The sequence below is a fragment of the Struthio camelus genome, chromosome 22, assembly GCF_040807025.1.
Source record: "Struthio camelus isolate bStrCam1 chromosome 22, bStrCam1.hap1, whole genome shotgun sequence".
NCBI lineage: Eukaryota > Metazoa > Chordata > Aves > Struthioniformes > Struthionidae > Struthio > Struthio camelus.
The window spans coordinates 7575285-7595369 of record NC_090963.1 but is presented as its reverse complement, the minus strand read 5'-3'; the positions used below and the strand labels follow the sequence as shown (position 1 = coordinate 7595369).

The 20085-nt window shown below is 43.8% G+C and overlaps 1 long non-coding RNA gene across 1 annotated transcript in view; it reads left to right on the top strand.

The window, feature by feature from the left end:
• The window catches only part of LOC138061887 (uncharacterized), a 49065-nt gene that overhangs the window by 6733 nt on the left and 22247 nt on the right, over positions 1-20085 (top strand). The window contains exon 2 of the long non-coding RNA XR_011135885.1: positions 6293-6415. This is a non-coding gene — a long non-coding RNA (uncharacterized lncRNA). The remainder of the gene's footprint in view (positions 1-6292; positions 6416-20085) is intronic.

Genomic DNA, 20085 nt, shown 5'->3' with positions numbered 1-20085 from the left:
ATCGAACGGGCAGACAATATTCTTATGTCCATCTGACTCCTGTGCTGACACACTGCAAGCCTCTGCAGAACACCTTTTTCCCTGAGTTGCAACCTGTTCGCATTGTAAATAAATGCTTTGGGGCAGGAACTCTCTCCTTCTCTTCTGGCACAGCTCAAAATGGAAAGAGGTTTCTGTCTTGGGTGGAGCATGTTGATGTTATATTTATACATGCAATGCTAGTGACTGAACTCTCTTGTAAAATGGCTTTGAGCCCAACCACGTCAAGTAAGGACCTTACATTAAGCAAAAGATGTAACGAACTAGATCTGAAGATTGCAGATAGAGATTGTTTCCCAGTCCCGCTTATTAACATTCAGCTTTACCTCCCCTGCTCTTGCCAATCACATGCTACCTCTGTGGCTACTACTGCAAGAGTGTGCATGGAAATGCAGTTTTAGGGATTTATTCTAAGCTACTTCACAGCTGGAGACAAGCAGGAACAGCCAGCACACCCACTGCAGCTCAGAAACTGATGCATTAGCCACTTCCTAGTATTGAACCTGCCCTTTCTCATCTTTCTTGTCTTGCATAAACGCTCCTACTGCTCTTTGTTTCCAGGGCAGATGAATGCAGTAAAGTATTCTGCCGCATGCAAATCCAGTAGTCCCGAGACCATCTGACTTGGTTGTATTGGCATGAGCTTGACGTAAATAATCTGTTAATGTCACGTGATGGTGAATGGTTTGCTTAACTTCTCCTGGCATCTGTCTACACTACAAACTTTTCCAGGTCATAACTACCTTCTGCATAGCTACTTCTCCAGGTAGTAGTTACTGTCTGCATAGCTACTGTAAGAATAGTAAAGATGTTAAATTAATTCCCCAAGTCAAATTCCTCTTTGGCAAAACTGCAGGGATCACAATAGGCAGGATCACAGTTCAGCGTCCTTTGCTGAATAAGGCAGGAAACCACAGCTGAGTTTTGACCACGGCTGAGTCTTGAAAGTGTGGCTGTAAATCAGAAATGCAGATTATATGCCAGAAAGATTTTTTTTCTTATTCCTAACAGAGCATCAGCTCTAAGTGCGTAAACTATTAGATGACATATGTCAGAGGAAAAGAGAAAAATGAGTTAGTCCCTCATGCGATACAACATGTTGGTACTTCTGTAGTACTGCTGGTGACTGAAAAGTGTCATCAGGAAACTTTTCTGTTGGAAGTGTAGGCTCTGGGGAGAATAAGAGAGAAAATATGTTTGTGGCTGGGGTTGCAACTCAGTAAAATTCAAGAAGAGAATCCAGCTTCTCACTGAAGAGTACCCTTTTATCTTTTTATTTTTTTTAATGAAACCATTTTTTTCCCTGAAAGAGAAGAGAATTGCCTTTTTCCTAAGTGAAAAAAAAAATTCCCAAGTTTTCATTACACTTTGAACAAGAACTTAAAAGTAGTACAGCTTCATTTCCTCCCCTGCCCCTCTGCCGAGGGAAAAAAGTTAGGAGAAAAAAAGAGAAAAAGTTGACTTCTCAACACATATTTTTGTAGACAAACAGGGAATATGTGAAAGCTCACCCCTCTTTGAGATGCTAGGAATTAGATTGATATTTTCATAATTTATCAAAAATCCCACTGAATTATTTCTGAAGGATTTCAGCTCTAACTCCCCAGCAGTACAGACAGGCCAGTAAGAGGAAAGTAGGAGCACTGTGGCTTTGTTGGCAGGTGGACCTTGTTACCCCTCTCAAGCACTCAGCAGGAATCTCTTAGGCTGCTGATTGCTATTGAGGGAATAGGGGTTAGAGGAGAAGGTACAGGGAGTGTTGGGTTATTTTTTGTTGTTTTTCTTTGATGAAAAGTATGGCAAATTTGAGAGCAGAGGGTTTCTGAGTATGTTTTCCTGGCTGTGCTGATGAGAAGAAAGCAGCTTTAGCTGGGCTGGAGCTCTGTGGCAATGAAATCTGCTGTTGTATGTGATGTGCTCTTGCTCCTTGACTTCTCTGCCACTCAGCTTGCTGCTTTGAGTTTTTGGTGCACTTCTGAAGGAGAGTTTAGTGCCTTCTTCTGTCCTGCTTCGTCAAGGAAAAGAACAGCAGCCACGGATGCAAAAGGAGGTAAGGAAATGTGGAAGGAGTTTGTATGCTGTGCTTGTGGCAGTCTACAGAAAAAAAAAAAAAAAGTGGCTTCTTCCTGAGGTGTGCTTATTTTGTTCTTGAGATACCCAGTGATGATGCCCTTCTAGAGGCAGGATTTGTCCATGCCCTGTACTGTGGTGCAGATAACGAGTAGATTATGCAGCTGTAGTAGTTGCTCAGAATTGTCTGCTGTGTTTTAGAGCCTGGTTATACTGTCTGTTAGTCTGAATGACTTTTGCATTAGCATCAGAGAGTAAAAAACTGCATGCTGTGTTCATAGGTGCTTTTTGGTTTGCTAAGTGATTCCTGCTCCTTGCATTAAAACATGCAGTACGTGGAAATCTGAAACAGCTATACTCTGTGCTCCATGCTCATGATACTTGTTAACGATACTAACTTGCTTGCCCCAAAGCCCCTTTTGCCCCTGTCCCCTAGCTAGTAGACTATAAATTCCTTGGAGTATGCCTCAGTCACAGCATGCAGTGATAGTATTACTTATGTCTAATTACTCTTCAGCGTGTCTTGAAGTATTTCACATGGATTAAAGGTGGAGAAACTGAAGAATAGAGCAGTCAGATGATGTGATTAAGGCCTCAAAACAGCTCTCTAGGGGAACCCATAGTGGTATTCCTGCTCTGAGTCCCATGCTTCTGCTAAGCTCTCTGACCTCTTTCTCAACCTCTGACTAGGCTATCACTTGTGTGATAGCACAAAAAATATTAATTAGAAGTGGCTCTTCAGGTGCTACAGAAACAAATAAATGCCTGGCCTAATGAGGTATCACCTGCAGCTGGCCCTACTGAGTGCACCTGGCCTGCTTGCTTTTGGTGCCCCAGCCCCTTTTGGGGGGGGGGGAAGGGAGCTGGAGCCTGGAGTAAGTGGTTCACCCTGGGCAGTGAATCATTCCTAATGAAGATACTGAGTGACAGAGTAGATCCTTGCTTGTGTCTTGGCATAATTGTCAGTAAAGTGTCTTGAGGGTTTTTTTCTCTGGTGCCAAAAGGGGCAGCACCTTTCAAAGGCTCTGTCTCTGCAGTATGTCTCCTGTGTCTCTCTGTCCCCTTGTCTTACTCCAGATACTCAGAAACAGTCATCTCTTCTTTTCCTTTCTGAATTCAGTATGAGGCTTCTTTCGTACTGCTGAAATCCCTGACACAGCCTGCTGAGATCATTAACCTTTCTGCTTTTGCAGTATTTGCAGTTAGCAGCGTGTTCCCTGCCTCCAGTCACAGGTAGCATTAGAAAATGCAAACACCTCTGGTTCATTACACACCCGACCCAAGCAGTAAGAATAAATCCTCCTCTGTGCGCTAGGGGAAATGACTTTAGATCCTGAAGGAAGTTGCTATTTGTTTAACACTGGGAGGAGCCCTGCCCCTACATGAGGCAGAACCTTGGGATTAGGTTAAATCCAAATATGTGCATGTTTCCTCTCCACTTCTACTTTCCCCTTCCACTCACATGTGGTTAAAACATGATAGGTGCTAATTCAGAACAAGGAGTGAAGGGGCTCCCTGCTTGCCTTTGCTGCAAGGAGAAGGGCTGGGGAGGCTGCAGGGTGCTGGCATAGTGAGATGCTCCTTCAGTCCAAGGGGGGCTTGGGGTTTAGAAGGATTGACCCAAGCTCTGTCGCTAGCCAGTGATTTATACAGTGCCACAAAGTAATTGCGAAGTAGGTCAAATGCAGGTTTCTGGACAGTGCCAGAACTGTATCTGTGCAAGACAAGAAGGGCTGCTTTACTGGGATGATCATGTGCCTTCTCTTCACTATTCAGTAGGGCTGAAGTGCCTTTGGGTGCCTTTCCTGGTCCCAATAGGAGATGCTTTCTGTTCATTCAGGAAGTACCAAACACCTCTCCTCTGAAAACAGCTGCCCTCAAAATTGCTGAGAAGGTCAGAGAATTCCAGGTCAACCTGCCCTTTCCAGTCCTTTGATTTTTTTTTTAGGAAAGGGTTAACAGCAGAGCCAGCTCTGCCATGAGATTTTGCTTTATGAAATTATTCCAGGCTGATCACAGTGCATTATGAAAGGTTTCTAGTCATTAACGGGAATCGAGTTCCTACTGTATGAAGATTAATTTGCTGCATCAGCCATCTATTGGGCGAGTAAGACATGTGAAGATGCAGGCACTCTGGCTATTAGCATGTTTATCAGGATAAATAGCATGCTGGGAAAATGCCTGCATAGAGAGTAGCAGCTTGGATTTCTTTGCAGATGGTAGAATACACACAAGCGGGACTTATGAATACAAAGTCTCTGGCCGGGAGCTAAGCTAAGAAACAAGGTCTCTAAACCTATGGCTTGGGATTGCACAACGTGACGCAGGTCACTGTCGTTGTAAATATATAACTTTAAAAGACTGTGGCTAAAGCTGCGAGGTTGTGCTGTGAAGCACAGAGAGCCTCTCCCGGTTCCGTGCTCAGTCCTGTCTCTACCTTGCCTCCGGCTCTGTAGCTATTTCCAGTCTTGAAACTCCTTGTTGCTGTCCAAGTTTCTCCCAGCAGATTTAACATCTACATTTCCTCTTCCAGAGGGCATTAGAGCTGTCTAACTCCCTGGTTTCCTTTGCTCCTCCTGCCTGAATTCCCCATACTAGTGACTTCCCATCTGAGGTTCCTTCTCTGGCTGTGCTCCGTGCCTCATTTCCTTGTCCTTGACTCTCTGCTCAGCTGTTTGCAGTTCCCTCGCTCTCCCCGTATGTTCTGTGGTTCCTCGTCAGATCTCAAATATTCCTAGCCTGTCTCTGCCACTAAATGCTTCTCCATGTTTTCCCTTAGGTGTGTCTCTTTTCCTCTGTTTCTGATCAGATCTCTGCTGAGCAGGGCCCAGCTGGGCGATTGCAGGAGCAGGGGATTCCCTGTTCTCTTTTCAAGGGTTTTACTCACAGGGGGAGAGAGGTTTGTTGACATCGCTATTCTTAAAGTAAGGAATTTGATGCTCTTTTGGAAGTTAATGAAGAGCTGAATCCTACGTTAGGAGGCGTTGCTTGGTGTGGGTGCAGCAGACAAGTCGGCAAATCTGGGCGCGGGATGAGGAAGCTAGTGGACGTTATTTCATTACTTGAGAGAAGTAATTGATCTTTGGTTGATGGTTGAAGCTTTGTTAGGGAACCCGGTTGTACACTCTGGATGGGCTAGGCAGTGTTTTCTGTGTGCCTCCACAGTTAAGGTTTTATGGAAGTGTCATTCTGTTTAATGTAGCTGCAGTTGAGTTATAAATTAATAATCCCTGCTGCTGGGACTGCTGTGTAGCAAGATGGCTTTCCTGAATGTATCTGTAAATAATTCATGCTATTAAATTAGTTGTGTTCCCTGTCTGCAGCTCGTTTACCTGCTGTGACTACAAATATTCCTCTATACAGTTAGAGTAGGTGTCAGAATCTGCTGAGTGTGAGAGGTTCGTGTCCATCGGAAAGAGACTTTACCCCCTTGTTAAAGAGACCAGGGAACTGTTTCCACAGAGCACCTCTGCACCAGAAAACTCTGGCTTGTTAAACGTGACACTTGTTACAGAAATATACCCGCTTAGACAAAAGTTTCATCCTGAATTTTTAAAGGAGGAAAATTTAGGTTGCTTGAGAGGGGCTTTCCTTTGAAAACCACAGTTCTGGGTCCTTTCTGAGCCCCCGGGCTCTTTTAGAGCTTTGCTCGAGTGACTTCACTGATCTATGCCTCAGTTTCCCCACCTGTAAAACAGGGTCAGTAGGAGCTCTTTCCTGCTTCACAGACAAATTCCATGGGTTTTCTAATTTATTATTCTTAATAAAATTCCCCCTATGTTTCTCTGGAAAGCAGTTACTACAGAAATAGAGTATAGTCTTGTTAGTGGAAAGCAGCAACACCTGTATGTTATGAACACATCTCAGAATTGGGAGCTTGGTATTTAGGCTTGTACAGAAGAGTAATATAAATGTAGAATTTCTCCTTTTACATGTGTGCCCCCTGATTGTATTTAGCTATGTTACTGTTGCTTTGATGCTGTGCCTTTTGCTCTCAGGCTTGAGTCGGCCACGCAGCCACCAGCCGTTCTGCGTTCAAGCAAACGGAGCATGCTAATGGCACAAGTCCTCCATAGACAAAGTAAAAAAGGACGAATTAGTGAATAATCTTAGACCACGCTAGCAAGTCCTTGGCATGTTCTCGTTGGTCTAATGTTGTCAATTGTTACTTGTTTTTCCTCAGCCCTGCTGCTGTTCTTGTCCACACGTGATCATCCAGAGCAACACTTGACGGAACAGAAAGCAAAGCCTGCACTGTAATGTCTTCCGTCTTCTCCCCACATACCAGAAACTTGATCATCTGCCAGTGAGTAATAAATGTATTCTTTCATGCATCACCTATAAAATTGTATTATTACCACCATATATGATCTAGGAGCAGATTAAGAGTGTTTTTAGCCGTATACGTAAATATTGATGAGAAATTTGATGCATGTTTTCGTGTAGTAAATACCTGCATTTGTATCAGACTCAAGTATTTGTGGAGAAGATAATTTTTCTTAAACTCCTGCTTAAATCTATTTAGAAGACATCTCAAGCATGGACATGTCTGTATATAAAAAAAAAAATACTATTAGTTTGGGACCTGTTTGTTCACAAGAAGCGCTTCTGAAGAAACATTAGTATAGTGGGACTCACTAATGGGATATGTAAAGGTTTTTGCTGTAGTGTGTATTAGGGCTTACTTAAGATGAATGCTTGCAGTGTAAGGAAAATGAGAAAGACGACAGGTTTTGTAGTTGTACGGGCTGAAAAAGTGAGAGAGATGCAGAAGCAACTTTGAAAGAGCTTTGTTATATTAAGGAATTGCTACTGTTAGAGTTCAAACTTTGCCTTTTTGGGTTAAAAGAGTGGTTACTGTCAGCCTGAGAAAAGGAGCACTTTAAATATTGAAGGAGTGTTAATCACGTTGTTGATTCTGAATTTGGCGCCTGTCTGCTCCCACCTTTCCTAGCAATTATTCTGTCTGTTCTGGTTTACCTTTTATACTGGCATTTGCCACTGATGTCTAGCAAATGCCTTGCAGTGTTTTATGTATAAAGTGGAAATGGAGAGGACTGGCCACTGCTGGTTGCAGGGGGTGCATTGGTACACCGCATTTTGTCCCAGTCAGCCAATGGAGGCGTAGGCAGGAGGAGGCGAATGAATGGAGCGGTTACTGACAAGCAAGAAAGTGGCTTATAAAATCTCCATTTAAAGACGTTGCAAACAGGCTGAGGAATGGCTTGCTGAGACACCGCAGACAGGCACAGGCAATTTCTCAAATACCCAGTGCTGCCTGCCTCCTTGTTTTAAATGGCAGATTGTGTTGTTCTGGTTTTGATGCTGGCTGTATGTTTTGGAGCTTTCCCCTAGTTCCAGTTCTTGCAGTTTGCGTAATGCTATTTCCGCGTAACATGCAGTATAATGAAACATGAAGTATTATGCTCTTCCCTAACCTATTTAAATGACTGAATTAACATTGAATTTTACTGAGCATGTCAGGACTGAAGATGCACCATAAGAGAGAAATGTAATCTAATAGGAAGGAATACACCTCTCGGGAGTAGTCAAGCTGTGAGATTTTAAAAAAAAAAAAAAAAAAAAAAAAAAAGTGACTGAGAACAGAAAAAGGAAGTGATGCACTAGGGAAGGAGATTACCATGCTCTTTTCTCATAAAATAAAATAAAAATTGCAAAGTTAAAATTCCTCCCACAACTTGAAATGTTATGGCAATATTCAAATGTCATAACCAGTGTGTATCTTTTCCGAAAATGAAAAGGAATAACAAAGTGAACGGTGATGGGAATAGATGGATGATGCAGTGGGATGGTGTGGAGGGGAAGTCAGCTGGAGTTAAGATGTATGTAGCACTAAAACATATTGATCAAATGTATTAGTGTTTCTTGATATCCTCTGGGCTGTGGGAGTTCCCACAGACTGTTTGCCTTGAAATGGAAGCAATTTAATCTTTAAAAAATAATAACGAAAGAGCAAACTGTAAATGAGACCTTCTGGCAGGCTGACGGGGCTACAGTCCCAGAGGTAGATACACATGCAAAGATGACAAATGAAGTCATTAAAGTAAATAGTATAAATTGAGTTTTGGCAGTGGGTAGGAATCCTTATTATGATGGAGGGTGTTAATATGAAAAAAGGGTGGAAGAATTCACTGGTGATGAGCTTATCTGGGGCAGAGAAGCAGTGCAATTTTGGAGCAGTTCTAGCTATCTACTTGGATGTTGAGGCAATGAGTCCATTAAACTTAGTCAGGAATCCAGTGGCGCGTGTGTTAGAGGTGTATTAAAGATTATAAAATATCGCCTCACAATAAGAGCATCCAGGATATTGCTTAATTTGGTTTGGGATGTCTCTTATTCATACGCTTGGTTCTGTGACTTTATATTTCTAGGGCATACAGATATTTTTTTCCCTCCCTGCCTCTTGGTATGAGTTTTGGGCTGTGGGAAGTGCAAAACGTAGCACTAGCGTGCTGTGGTAGTCACTTCTTGCTGTTGGCTGACCACGCAAGGGGCTCTGGATCTGTAAGTTTGGCCTTGTGATCTGCTCTGTTAGATGCTTATGACAAAACACATGATTATCTTGCTCAGCACGGGACCTCGTAACAGGTAGTTGTTGTAGGTGCTTGAGGACATCATGACTCTTTTTTTTTTTTTTTTTTTAAAGTTACCGGGCTTTTCTGCAGCAGCTGTGGTGAGAATTACTGAGTAATTCATATTCCTCTGTGCAGGGTGGGTTTTCCTTGATGAATTGATAACTGAAATAAAGCATTAATCCCATAAGAGCTGATGTAGCTTCGCAGGTAGGGCGTTGCACTGGGAATCTTGAGTCCCGAGTGCTCTTACCTTACCCTGCTACAGGTCGTCTTGAGGCCTTGGGGACATCTGTGTCCCAATTTCCCCGCCTGTAAGATGGAACTGATGGTACTTACTTAACTTACATGAAGGCACCTTGTAAGATGATACTAATTATATAGGAGTTCATATGTACCTATTTATACACTAGCTCTATATTTCTAGTTCTCTGAAGTTCGGTTTCTGGGATCATCCTAATGTGAGGATAAATTGTTTGTGAAATGCTGTTTGGATTTGTAAAAGTACAGGTTTCAGTTTCATGCTACCTTCTCTCAAAGTCTGTGTGTTTAGAGTTGCTACTTTTTCTAGGTTGGGATATGTACAAACATGCTCGTTAAGTGGTGGTCTAGCCCCTGATAGTAAACAAAGGCATAGAGATACGGTGACTCAGCCAAGAGCATCCAGTAGGCAGTGAGAGTAGCAGGCAGGGAAGGATAGGGCTGAGTTATGGCTCCTGATCAGCAAACGTACAGCTTAGGACCTGTAGTACCCTAAGGCTGATCTAAGTGTGAATCCCACTGGCGACCAGCTTGTGCAAATAGATCTTCTCGTGTCTGCTATTGCAAAGGAAGACCAGTGTTGGAGGACCAGATCTACGCTGTCGGTCTGGTTAGTAATGATAACGGAAGCTAATAGCGTTAACTAACGGTATGGGACAGGCTTCATAGAGAGGGCCGTTATGTGTTGAAAGATACTTTTCCTACTCGACTTGCAAAGGAATATTTTCTTTTAAAGGCATATTTATCTCTTACCTCTCCAAAAGCAGCTCTTCTTATTTTTCACAACACACCTTTTAAAAAGGGAGACTAGAGAAATTACTCCCTCTGCCCAGCAAGTGCAGATTTCTTTTGAACCCATCATGGCATGGTAATCCTGATTTGCATGAATTGTTAAACGGAATAAGGAGTAAAGCTGGCTTTGACGCTAAGAATGGCATTGCAGTTGTGGGAAGGAGGGAAGTTGGATCCTTAAGGACTGTAGAAGGCGTTTGTGCTAACAAACGCTACTAGTTTTGGACTGGGTAATTTCCAAAAATGCACTTCTTGCTAATATTTCTCAGGATTGAAGCAGGAAAGACTAATGCTTCTGGAGGTTTTTGTTGCATATATTTGAAGAAATATATGCCATGTGGATAGGGGATGGGCAGAGAAATAGGCTATGAAGGACATGAAGTAGCACTTAAAATGATGAGAGCCCAGACAAGCAGAGGAGAACTGTACCTGGTAGCTTTATAAAAACCTCTAAAAGCAATATTCACTTAAAGGTTGTGGAAGGGCCAGCAATGCAGCTGGACCAGTGCGTCCGCTGCTGCTGTAGGACACGTGCCCAGACAATATTTAACATTAGATATGCAGTAAGGACATCTATGCGTTGTCATTATCACATAGGCCACGCAGAGAGAGACTCTGGAGCAGACTCCAGACTGACTTCCAGGTCACTGGATACAGAGCTCTGTGCCACATTTTAATAGCAACGAGCAGAGCGCTTGTCTCCTGGCAGACTGTTTCTCTTGCACTTTCACGGATCGGGGCAAGAGGTCAGTCTGCCTGTTGTTAGACTTTGGTTGATGCAAAGCTTAGTGAGGTGGAGAACTGCTCCTTCTGCAAACTGGAAGTCTTCAGCATACTGAACACTTAGGGCGACCGTGATCCCACGGAGCTGTGGTTTTTTTCCTCCCTTTTCCCAGCAGCTCTGCTGTGGGTCTTTGGAGACCTGTGATTTTGCCTGGGAATCTCCGTGTTGTATCCTAGGGAGAAATCTTTGTGGTAGGCTTTTTGTTGGGCTGCTTGCGCTTTCGTTCTGGTGCCATGCTGAGGGGCTCAGAGGGCGGGACATCATGTTTCTAGGCTGCTCTGGTGTTAGCAATTATGTCAGTCCCAATCGGTTTCCTTGGATACTGCCTTACAGCCGTTCACCTGCGTGCGCTTGGCCAGTGTGCGAGCGCTGTCGGTCTCCCAGATGCGCACAGGGATGTGGAGCACCATTACTGTGTTGGTCTATCAGGAGGCTACTTCCCCCTCCCCACGTGCACCTTTTTTTCCTCTAAAAGCTCTTATATCGGTTCCTGGCAGCTCGTTTTGGACAAAGCCCAGGGAAGCATGGAGCATAGCCTCTGAAGTTTGACACCTAATTTGTTTAGTTCTTGCTTTTTTTTAATTACTGCAGACTGAAAGTCTGGTTGTCTTTTTTGGGAGTGGCTGAATACAATCTGAACTCAAATCAGAGGGCGCTAAAATGCTTCTGGAAATGGGGATAGGAGAAAAAGTGCTAGTGTATGTATCCCTGGGGAAAAGGGGACCTGATGCTGGTAGAAGAGCGATTGCGGAGGGGCTCAGCACTTTCCTTGTGAAACTACTGAGCTTGAGGGGTGCTTTCTTGTGCTGGTGTGAGAAATCCTGGCTGCCTGTAGTACACAGGGTCATGATATTGGGGAGAGACTTTATTGCATGATTGTGTATAATTTGGGAAGTGCAGCAGGAAGCATAGGAGGGACACGAAGTGTCTATTTTGTAACAAAACTGTAAGGCTTGAAGGGCCAACTTGGCATGGCTGGTGATGGATGGGTGTCGCCAGTGATCAGAGCTTAGCTTGTCATGAGGGGGTAAGCGGGAAAGTGAGTACAACTTTGAGATCTGGGCCCAGTCATATGCATCTGAAGTTGTCCCTGTGCTCTGCAGGTTCGGGAGGAAATGAAGGTTTATCTTACTGCTGTTATATTGGTTAGAAACGATCAAATGCCGGGAAAACACTCCTATGAATATTCATAAAATGACTATGTTTTTGCCAGGAAATGTTCAAAACCTTTTAAGCAAATACAGGAAAAAACATTCTTGGGGGGGGGGGGGGGGGGTTTGACCCCTTTTTGTGAAAGGAACTTCAAACGCTTTCCTTCCCCAGCTTATCCAGAAACCTGATTTGAAGAGCTACGCTTAGTCAGTAGTAGACTTAAAAATGTGGTTCCAGTGACACAAATTCCCAAACAACAAAAATCTTTCTTGAATAATGGATTGATTTACTTATGAGTGCTTTTCCCTGAGCAAACTCACAGATCAATAACTAATTATTTGCAGGAATAATTGTGCAAATTTTCCATCATAAATAAATTCAAGAAAATTCTAAGTTGCTCCAAACCATTTGTGAACAGAAAAAGGTAAAACTAATTATTCTCTTAGCTCAGACACTAATGGGCATGGTTTTTTTTTTTTCCAGCTTGTACTTGATGGAATGGCTGTGCTTAACCTGTGGCCTTGTTTATGCTAGGAAATAAGTGATCATTGAGCTACATCGGTCCAAAAGTTGAACTAGTTCATTATAAGTTTGCAGTGTAGGCTCAAACTTAATCACTGTTTATAAACTGATTGCATGTGTAATAAGGATTTGCACATGATGTATGACACTAGCTTCTAAATAAGCTCTTCTGTGAGTAGCAGGAGCAGTGAAGCCTGGTTTCTTGTGGTTTTCTGCTTCAAAGCAGAGTTCCCACATTGCCTCTCTGAAGCCTGAGAAAATTTGCTTTCATGCAACAGGGATGCTATTAGGGCTTCTTCCCAGTTGCTTATTTCCTTAATTTAGTCAGAACTTAATTATCTTTGGGGCTTCTGTCCTCTGTCACAGGTCAGCTGAAATAAGAATTTGAACCCAGTTTGAGCTGAGAGTAAATACTCTCCCTGCTAATGTACAGGTCTTCTCCATCGGGGTAGGGACCCCAGGGACCTAATTCAGCTGGGGGTCAGGCCCCTAGAATTTATGCCCTCCAAATTTTCTGTCTGGCCTTCTGTCTAAAGTTGAGTTACCTCTTATAATAATAACAAGGAGGGGTGGGGGGGGTGGGGAGATGCACTGGGATTTAAGACTTAAGAACTGTTAATATTTGGGGGGGGGGCTTTTATTTATTTATTTTATTTTCCACCTTTAAAGGAAAGGGCAAAATCTGTCTTGTATACTTTCATGTGTTTGCATTTGTGTTTTCACCAAATATAAATTAGCTTGAAGGCGCAGAACAAGTTATATATTTTGATCACAGAAGGAGCTAAAACTGTTCCTCCAGCTTGCCTGATCCCACTGCTTGTTGAAGTTGGATCCATACTGGCTGCCTTCAAATCATCTAGTGGAAGTAGCTCAAGGAGGGCTGTTCTGTAGTCTTGCTTCGAGCTTGTTTAGACAGGGACACTTGGGTGAAAATTAATCCAAATTAACTAACAGCATGAATTTAAAGTGGATTAAACTGCACTGGCCTGTAGCATGGATGCTCTTACTTAGAATTAAAGTGGCCTTAATTTGATTGTTTACTTCAAAGCCAAATTAAATGAAGCCTGCTTTTAATTCTGGGTAAATGTGTCCACACAGGGATTTAATTCAGTTTATCTATCCAAATCTTATTCAGATTAACTGCCCTGAGCATCCACATGTAAACAAGTCTCTGGAGAGCAGGATACGCCAGGGAATAAGGAATCTTCACTGATCGTCACTGGTGTGTGGGAACATTACACTTGCACCAAGGCTCAGCTCCCTGTTTCAGTATACCCTGCTTGAGCCCTTGCAGTGGCTGGACAGCACCAATTTCCATTTCTGGAAGAGCTAGAGCACGAGAGAAAATAAACCCACTTTGTATAAGGAGGGGCGAAACATGGGATCACTGCTAGTACTAGTGTTACTTTCCTGTTAATAAGCCTCTAATAAATCCCTGGGTTCTTTCTCCAGTCTAAAAATATTCCTCCAATTTGGCAGCATAGTGTAGCTGTGATAATAAAAGTGTAGCGGCATGTGCGTGCCAGAGCTCTTGCCCGTTCCTCCATGAACTGGCAGCAGTTCTGCTGCTGTCTTAGGAAAAACCGGAGGGCATATATATATTGAGACGTAAGAAGGCTAGTCCTGACTCCTACCTTTTGAAAGGCCACAGCATGGAAACTGTCTCAGTTTCAGCAGAACCAAGTCTATTACTGAAATGTCACATCCCTGAGCTAGCAAGAATGGTAAGCGAACAAAAGCAAAAGAGGAATGGCACAGAACTTAATAAAATATATTTTTAAATGGATCCAAGTAATATATATATTTTCTAAATCCCAAAGTCTGTGGAACTCCCCGCTAAAAGACATTTACGGAGCTTACGGTCAAAGAAGTGGCTCTCCACACATTTAGGTTTATCAGTGTGTGGTATGATAGTACTTAGGGGTCTTGGCTGAGAGAGGACCTTGTTATTCTTGGTACTGTATAAATGTACCCTTATCTTTTGCAGTCTATATAGATACTGAAAGCAGCAGCTGCAGCACAGGCATGACTAAGGTAACTGCCTCCTAACCAGCTGATACTAGAGAAGATCACTTTTCTGTCCTGTTATGGCAAACCGTGTGCTTAAACAGTATCTTTTAAGTAGCTCTGAGAGCTATAAGCCCTGTTGACTGGAGAACAGTTTCCACGGGGTAAATGGTGTTTGGGGAAGTGGCACACTGTAATGCGGCTTTTTGTTGAAAACTTCAACTGGTATAAAGAAGAATCTGATCTGAGTTTGTCTCCTTTAGTGAAGTTACCTTCCTCGCTGTGCATGTCCTGACCTTTCCATGGTGTGTGTTTAGCTGATGTGAAAAGTTTATACTCATGTACGAGCCTGGCTGGACTAGACAGTCTTTCTGTTCCTTTAATGCCAGTGGAGGAGTCTTAAAGTTTGAGTGTCCTTGTGTATGTAAATTCTAACAAAAAACAATTTCCTGCAGGAAATTATAAACCCACTAATGTTTTTATGAAAAGGGAGAAGGGAAGGTGACCAGGTGGATGTTCTGTGGGACACAGTAGCAAGGACCTGGAGCAGGGTCTGCGGCAGCGTCCAGCCTGTCTCCCTTGACTCCCGAGCTTTTGTTTCCTGAACTTGGCCTTGCTTAAGTCCTCCATGAGGTGCTTGTTGTGTTCCCACCCGTCCAAGCACTGGCTGCTGGAGCTGATGCTCGGTTACTTAGGCAACCCGGGCTGGCAGGGGCCGTCCTCTCGTCCTGCGGACGGCCTTGTCTGTTGGGAGAAATGCCAGCAGAGCTAGGGGAGGGTGAGATCCTGCCTGTAATGATGGATTTGCAATCATGTTGAGCCTTTTCATGGTGCCTCTGTGAGCCCCAAGCGGCAAGAGCTACAGTGATACAGACGCGAAGGCATGCCGTACCCCTGTGAGGTGCCTGAGCTGTTATGGTTTAGTTTGGGGAAGAAACCTGACCCGATGTGCAGTGGGAAGGCAGGGTGGACTAGTGAGCAGAGCTCTTCCCCTTGTCCTGCTGCCCTCTCTGAGCCTCCCGCTGTTCTCCTGCCATCTTCCTCTCCCTGGTTTGGAGATTATTTAAAGAAATGAGCTCTTTTTTTATAACTGCTGTCTGCAGGGTGGTCAGATACCTGATCATCCTGTCAGCATTGGGTAGTCGAGGCTGGGTTACTCCTATGCTCTCAGCAGACTGACTGATGCGTTTCAGATGGTGACAACAGCAGCAGAAACAGGGTAGCTTTCCCTGAATGAGTGCTTCTTCTGAAGAAGGTGGCTTTTGCTTACAGCCTGCCTGTACCTCCTGCCACAAGCTGACTTGCTGCAGCTCTTCCAAGATAGTGAGTAAGATGGCATCTGTCCTTTCTGCTATAGGAATCGCTTTCGGTGCGAGTGAGGAGCTGGAGGTTTCCAGCTTTCACAGACATCCTTAGTAGGAAAGGGGAAAACATGCAAATCCTTGAATCTACCTAGTCACAGAATCAAGTGACAGGTCATCCCAGTCTGTGGACACAGAGGCAGAATAGAATTCCCTTGAAAGAAAAGCAGTATTTTTTCTTCTTTTAAACCTTAGGTTGGACCCCAAAGCCAGAAGTTACCAATCACTTCTGAAGCCCAGATTGTATTTCTGCATCCCTTTCTCTCTCTCTCTCTCTCTCTCTCGCAGATGAACATGGTGACCAGGTCTCTTCTGCTTTGTCATCCCTGAAGCTTTTCTTTGACATTCAGTGCAGGTTTCTACTTTCCCATAGGGGTAACCAGAAATAGATGCAAAGAGCGGAACTTGCACGTAGGCGGGTACTGTTGAGCTACTGCTGCTCTTGACCCATGGGTGAAGCAAGCACATGGAAGGCTTCCTCAGTGCGCGCTGGCTGCGTGCCTCACTGATCGTGTCCAGCAAGATGATCATGCGGAGAGTTGGGGAAAGCATGGCTGGCAAGGGGGAAAATTAAACGTTTAGCGCATATCATTCATTATTTAAATTACATACAATATCACAGAGTGGGAAAATACTTGCTATAAGAGAGCCCTGCTATTTCTGCCTGGTTTCCTTCCTTTTTCACACTCTCTTTCTATCTCTCTATCTGTCTCCCATTCCCCCACATCTTTTGTTCTCCTCCTGCAATAGCTTTTGGTCCTCTGCAGTAAGCCTGTGACTCACAATTACATGGAAAGGGTAGTTATTCAGGGTTTAGAGTGATATCCGAACGTGCTGAATGAGTAGATCTGTGATCTCCCCTCTCGTTCCTCTTCTTTCTGGCTATCTGCAGACCTTGGACGTGCATTTCTACATGTTACCTGCTGACTTTCCTTTGCAGTTCACATCCAGTTCTCGGTGAGCCTCGGCAATACATTCACAGGGCTGAATTCAGCGAGGGGTTTGCTATGTCTGCTGACATGCGCTGCAAGTTTAATCTATGCCCTCCTGTCCCATGCAGCTGAAAGGCTTATTGCTGCTAGAAAAGCCTCGGAAGAGGTGTCATTCTTTTCTTAATTTTTTTCTTGAACTTTCCTTAGTGGATTGATAATTCCCAGCACTCTTAATATACAGTGCACTTATTTCTTCCTAACTCAGTTTGGAAGACTGTCTGTGATTAGCAATGAGACAGTTGGGAGCACAGTCAGGCTGGCAGCTCAGCAGAAAAGGAACAGCTACGCCCTTGCCTGCCCTAGCAACCTGCAGGGTTTCACGTTCCGCAGCAGTCATGGCAAGGGGACTGGGTGGGATTTCATATCGCCAGAACAGTTGGGAAAAAGGAAGCTCAAAAGGCTAGAAAAAGAACAGGCTAGCCTATTTCCTTGTACTTTTTCTCTCCTGTTTTTTTTTTCCCCACAAGGAAACTGAGCTGGCTTGTGCGGCTTGTATCCTGGGAAATATCCATAATGGATTTCCCTGTGCAGAAAACGTTTGTCGCTGACTTCATCCTTGAAAAAGCAGAGCAGACTGTATAATTGAACCAGCAAATCATTTATGACTTGGTATAGTGGGAAGAGCAGAAGACCTGAGAGTCAATATTCCTGGGTTGTTTTCCAGCATGGATACTGACTTCTTGGTGGCCCTAGTCCCGATGACTTTCTTCAGTATTTGTTTGCTTGCTCATCTGGGCTTTTTGACTCCTTGCCGCTTGTTTCGGGTCGTACATGAAAGGTGTGCCTCTGTGCTGTGTACAGCAGCGCAGGTGGTTTCCAGGTGCCTGGTAGAAGCTCATTTATAAAAGGAAAGAGTGTTGCCTCATTCGTTGATTGTGGTTCAGAGAAAACACTTTCTATTTAAACAGCCATTAAAATGTTGTATGTGTACAAGAGTTAGTTCGTATCTGTCCTGTGGAACTTATTGCTGAATAGGCTCCTGCATAGCCCTTTTCATTAGCAGGGTTTGAAGTGCTTGGCAGGTCTGTACCACTGTCACTGTTTTACAGTTTGCAAAATTAAGGCACAAGCAGGTGAAGCTGGAGTATCTCAGCAGCTGTTTTCCAGTGTTTTTTTCATAAAATTAGCATGTTTCCAATGGAAAATACTGGAAGAAACAAGTCTGCCTATTACAAAAAGGGTGGAATTTCAATATGAAATGGAAAACTTGGCAGTTTGGGGGAGGCTCTTCAGTCCATCTTTCTGCTTCCTTGCTTTCAGCTCTTCCTTTTCGCCTTCCCTTGTTCATGAGGAAAAAGTCAAGATTTCTATATTGGAAACTTCTTGATGAAAAACCTAAGTTGAGAAGTGTCCTACAGAATTTTAATGGCTAGAAGGAGCAAGAAACTCTTCAAACTGAATGGCTTTGGCATTTCTATTTGAGTGTTAATGCAATTGTAAATTATCAAAGCTTGTGTTGAGGATGCTTTTGTATTCATGTCCTGGGGGCGGAGGAAAGCAGGGCCTCCAAGGTGGGCAGGGTTGGGTATCTGCTGTGGCTCTCTATCCTATTCTTATGCCTGCTAAAGAAACAAGAAATAAATCTCCTTAGTGTTTCCAGCTAGTGATTAGAGGCTCAGCTTCTCAAAATTGATTAGGTGCTTAATTGCCTCTGAAGATCCTGTCTTAGTTCTTTGATACCATCTGAGCTAAGCTAATGGTCAGCTCTCAAAATCAGGCCTTGCTGAGTACTGTAGAATCTCTGGAGGTTTTTGCAAGTTCGACCCATTTTTGTGTCGGTCGGAAGTTATGAGGGTAGTTTGAAACTAGGAATGTGAAATCTTGGCATATTACCCTGGGAAATGCTGGTGTCTTGGGTAGCAGCTGGGGAGTTGTGTGTCATGTCTGGCTTGCTTGCCGTTTGACCCCTGGAAAATTGTCCAAAGCTTGGGCCTTTGTGGGTTTGGTTTTGTTTTGTTTTTTTAATTGGCAAAATGGAGAATACCTGTTTTCCAAGGAGGCCTGGTTAATGAGAAATGGGAGTGCTTTGAAATTGGTCTTCACCAGTGCTCCAGTGAACAGTGTGTGGGACAGATGTTTCCTCTCCTTATTGGGAGTGGGGCATTTATATGGAGGGACTATTTGGTAAGTCTAGTCCTGGTTAGAGCAAATTTAACTCTGACTAGAAGCTGAGGTGCATTTAGATGAATAGAGTCTCTGGCTTTCATGTTGGTTCTCCTCTGGATTGGCACTTAGTGAAGCTTGGAAAGGGAAGAAAAGTACTCTAATCAGGCAAGCTCGTTATTCTCACTGGAGCTTGTAATTAAAGGGGGAGATTGGTCAGGAGCTCCCAGATGGGAGCCAAATGCTCTTTGTAAGAAGCAGCAAATCTCTGGATCCTGAGCTGTCCAAAAGCTGTATCCGAAACTCTGCCCGTTCACTTGAAACTAGCCCTTAAAGAACTTCTGTTCTGTGTTGTTTCCACTTAATCTTGGTGGGTTTTTTTCTGACTTCCAATTACTATTGGCTTCAGGGGGCCCAAATGAAAGCATTGCTGGTAGCAGTGCGGGCATGGGAAGAGATGGGTGCTGCAGAAGCTGGGAAACCTCTGAGTTAACCGTTCACCTTCTCGGCAACACAGCTGCCCCCTACGTTCAGTTGGGCTTGCAGTATTGCCTTATTGGGGAGTAGTCTGAGGAACAAGCTCAAGGCGAGAGGCCCAGCTGTCAGATGATGCGTAGTGTAAGAATATATCAAGCAGTTGTTGAGTCCAAGAGAGCTAATTTAATACACGTTAATGAAATTTGGGACTATCGGTTTATTCAGTTTGAGACCACAAGCAATAAATCCTTCCCTCATGGAGCAGATCAGTTGCTTTTGAAGCCCCTAAGATCTATGTGTCTATGCTGTGAACGTGCAAGTTGTGCTGCCCATGAGTACTTAACCTGTGGTGAGGCACGAGGAAAGGTCGCAGTCCCCTCCCATGACTCCCGGAGGGGCCCTCGTGAGCATGGACTGTCTCTAGACTGATCTGAATCTGTGGTACACCGAGAAAACCACAGTATCCATAGGGAAAAGCGAATGTTAATCTTTAATTCTTTGTTTCTTCTCTTCCTCTTCATGTGGGGACTTTAAATTGGTCTTTGACACGGCCTCTTTCCCAGTCGTGTTATTGCAGGTAAACGCAAAGGAACAGAGCTTCCTTCTAATTTGGCCAGTTCAGATTTTAAGCTTCTAACAGTCTGATCTGAAACTCCAGACAGGCTTATCTGCTCCCTTCTTCTCCTTGCCACTACTCCATTATTCTTTCTCCAAGAGGTGAGATAAAAGCCAGAAGAAGGATGCCTGGGCTGCTAAATTTGAGGGTGGGAGCAGAGCCATGCTCTGTGGAAGAATGCTAATGTGTGCAGAAACAGAGAGCAGAGGTTGCATCTATAATATAAACCCACAAAAAAGCACGCTATTAAGGTTCCAAAGTGAAGTACTGAAAAGGGAGGAGTCGCCAGAGAAGAGGTTTCTGGTCAACCTTAATT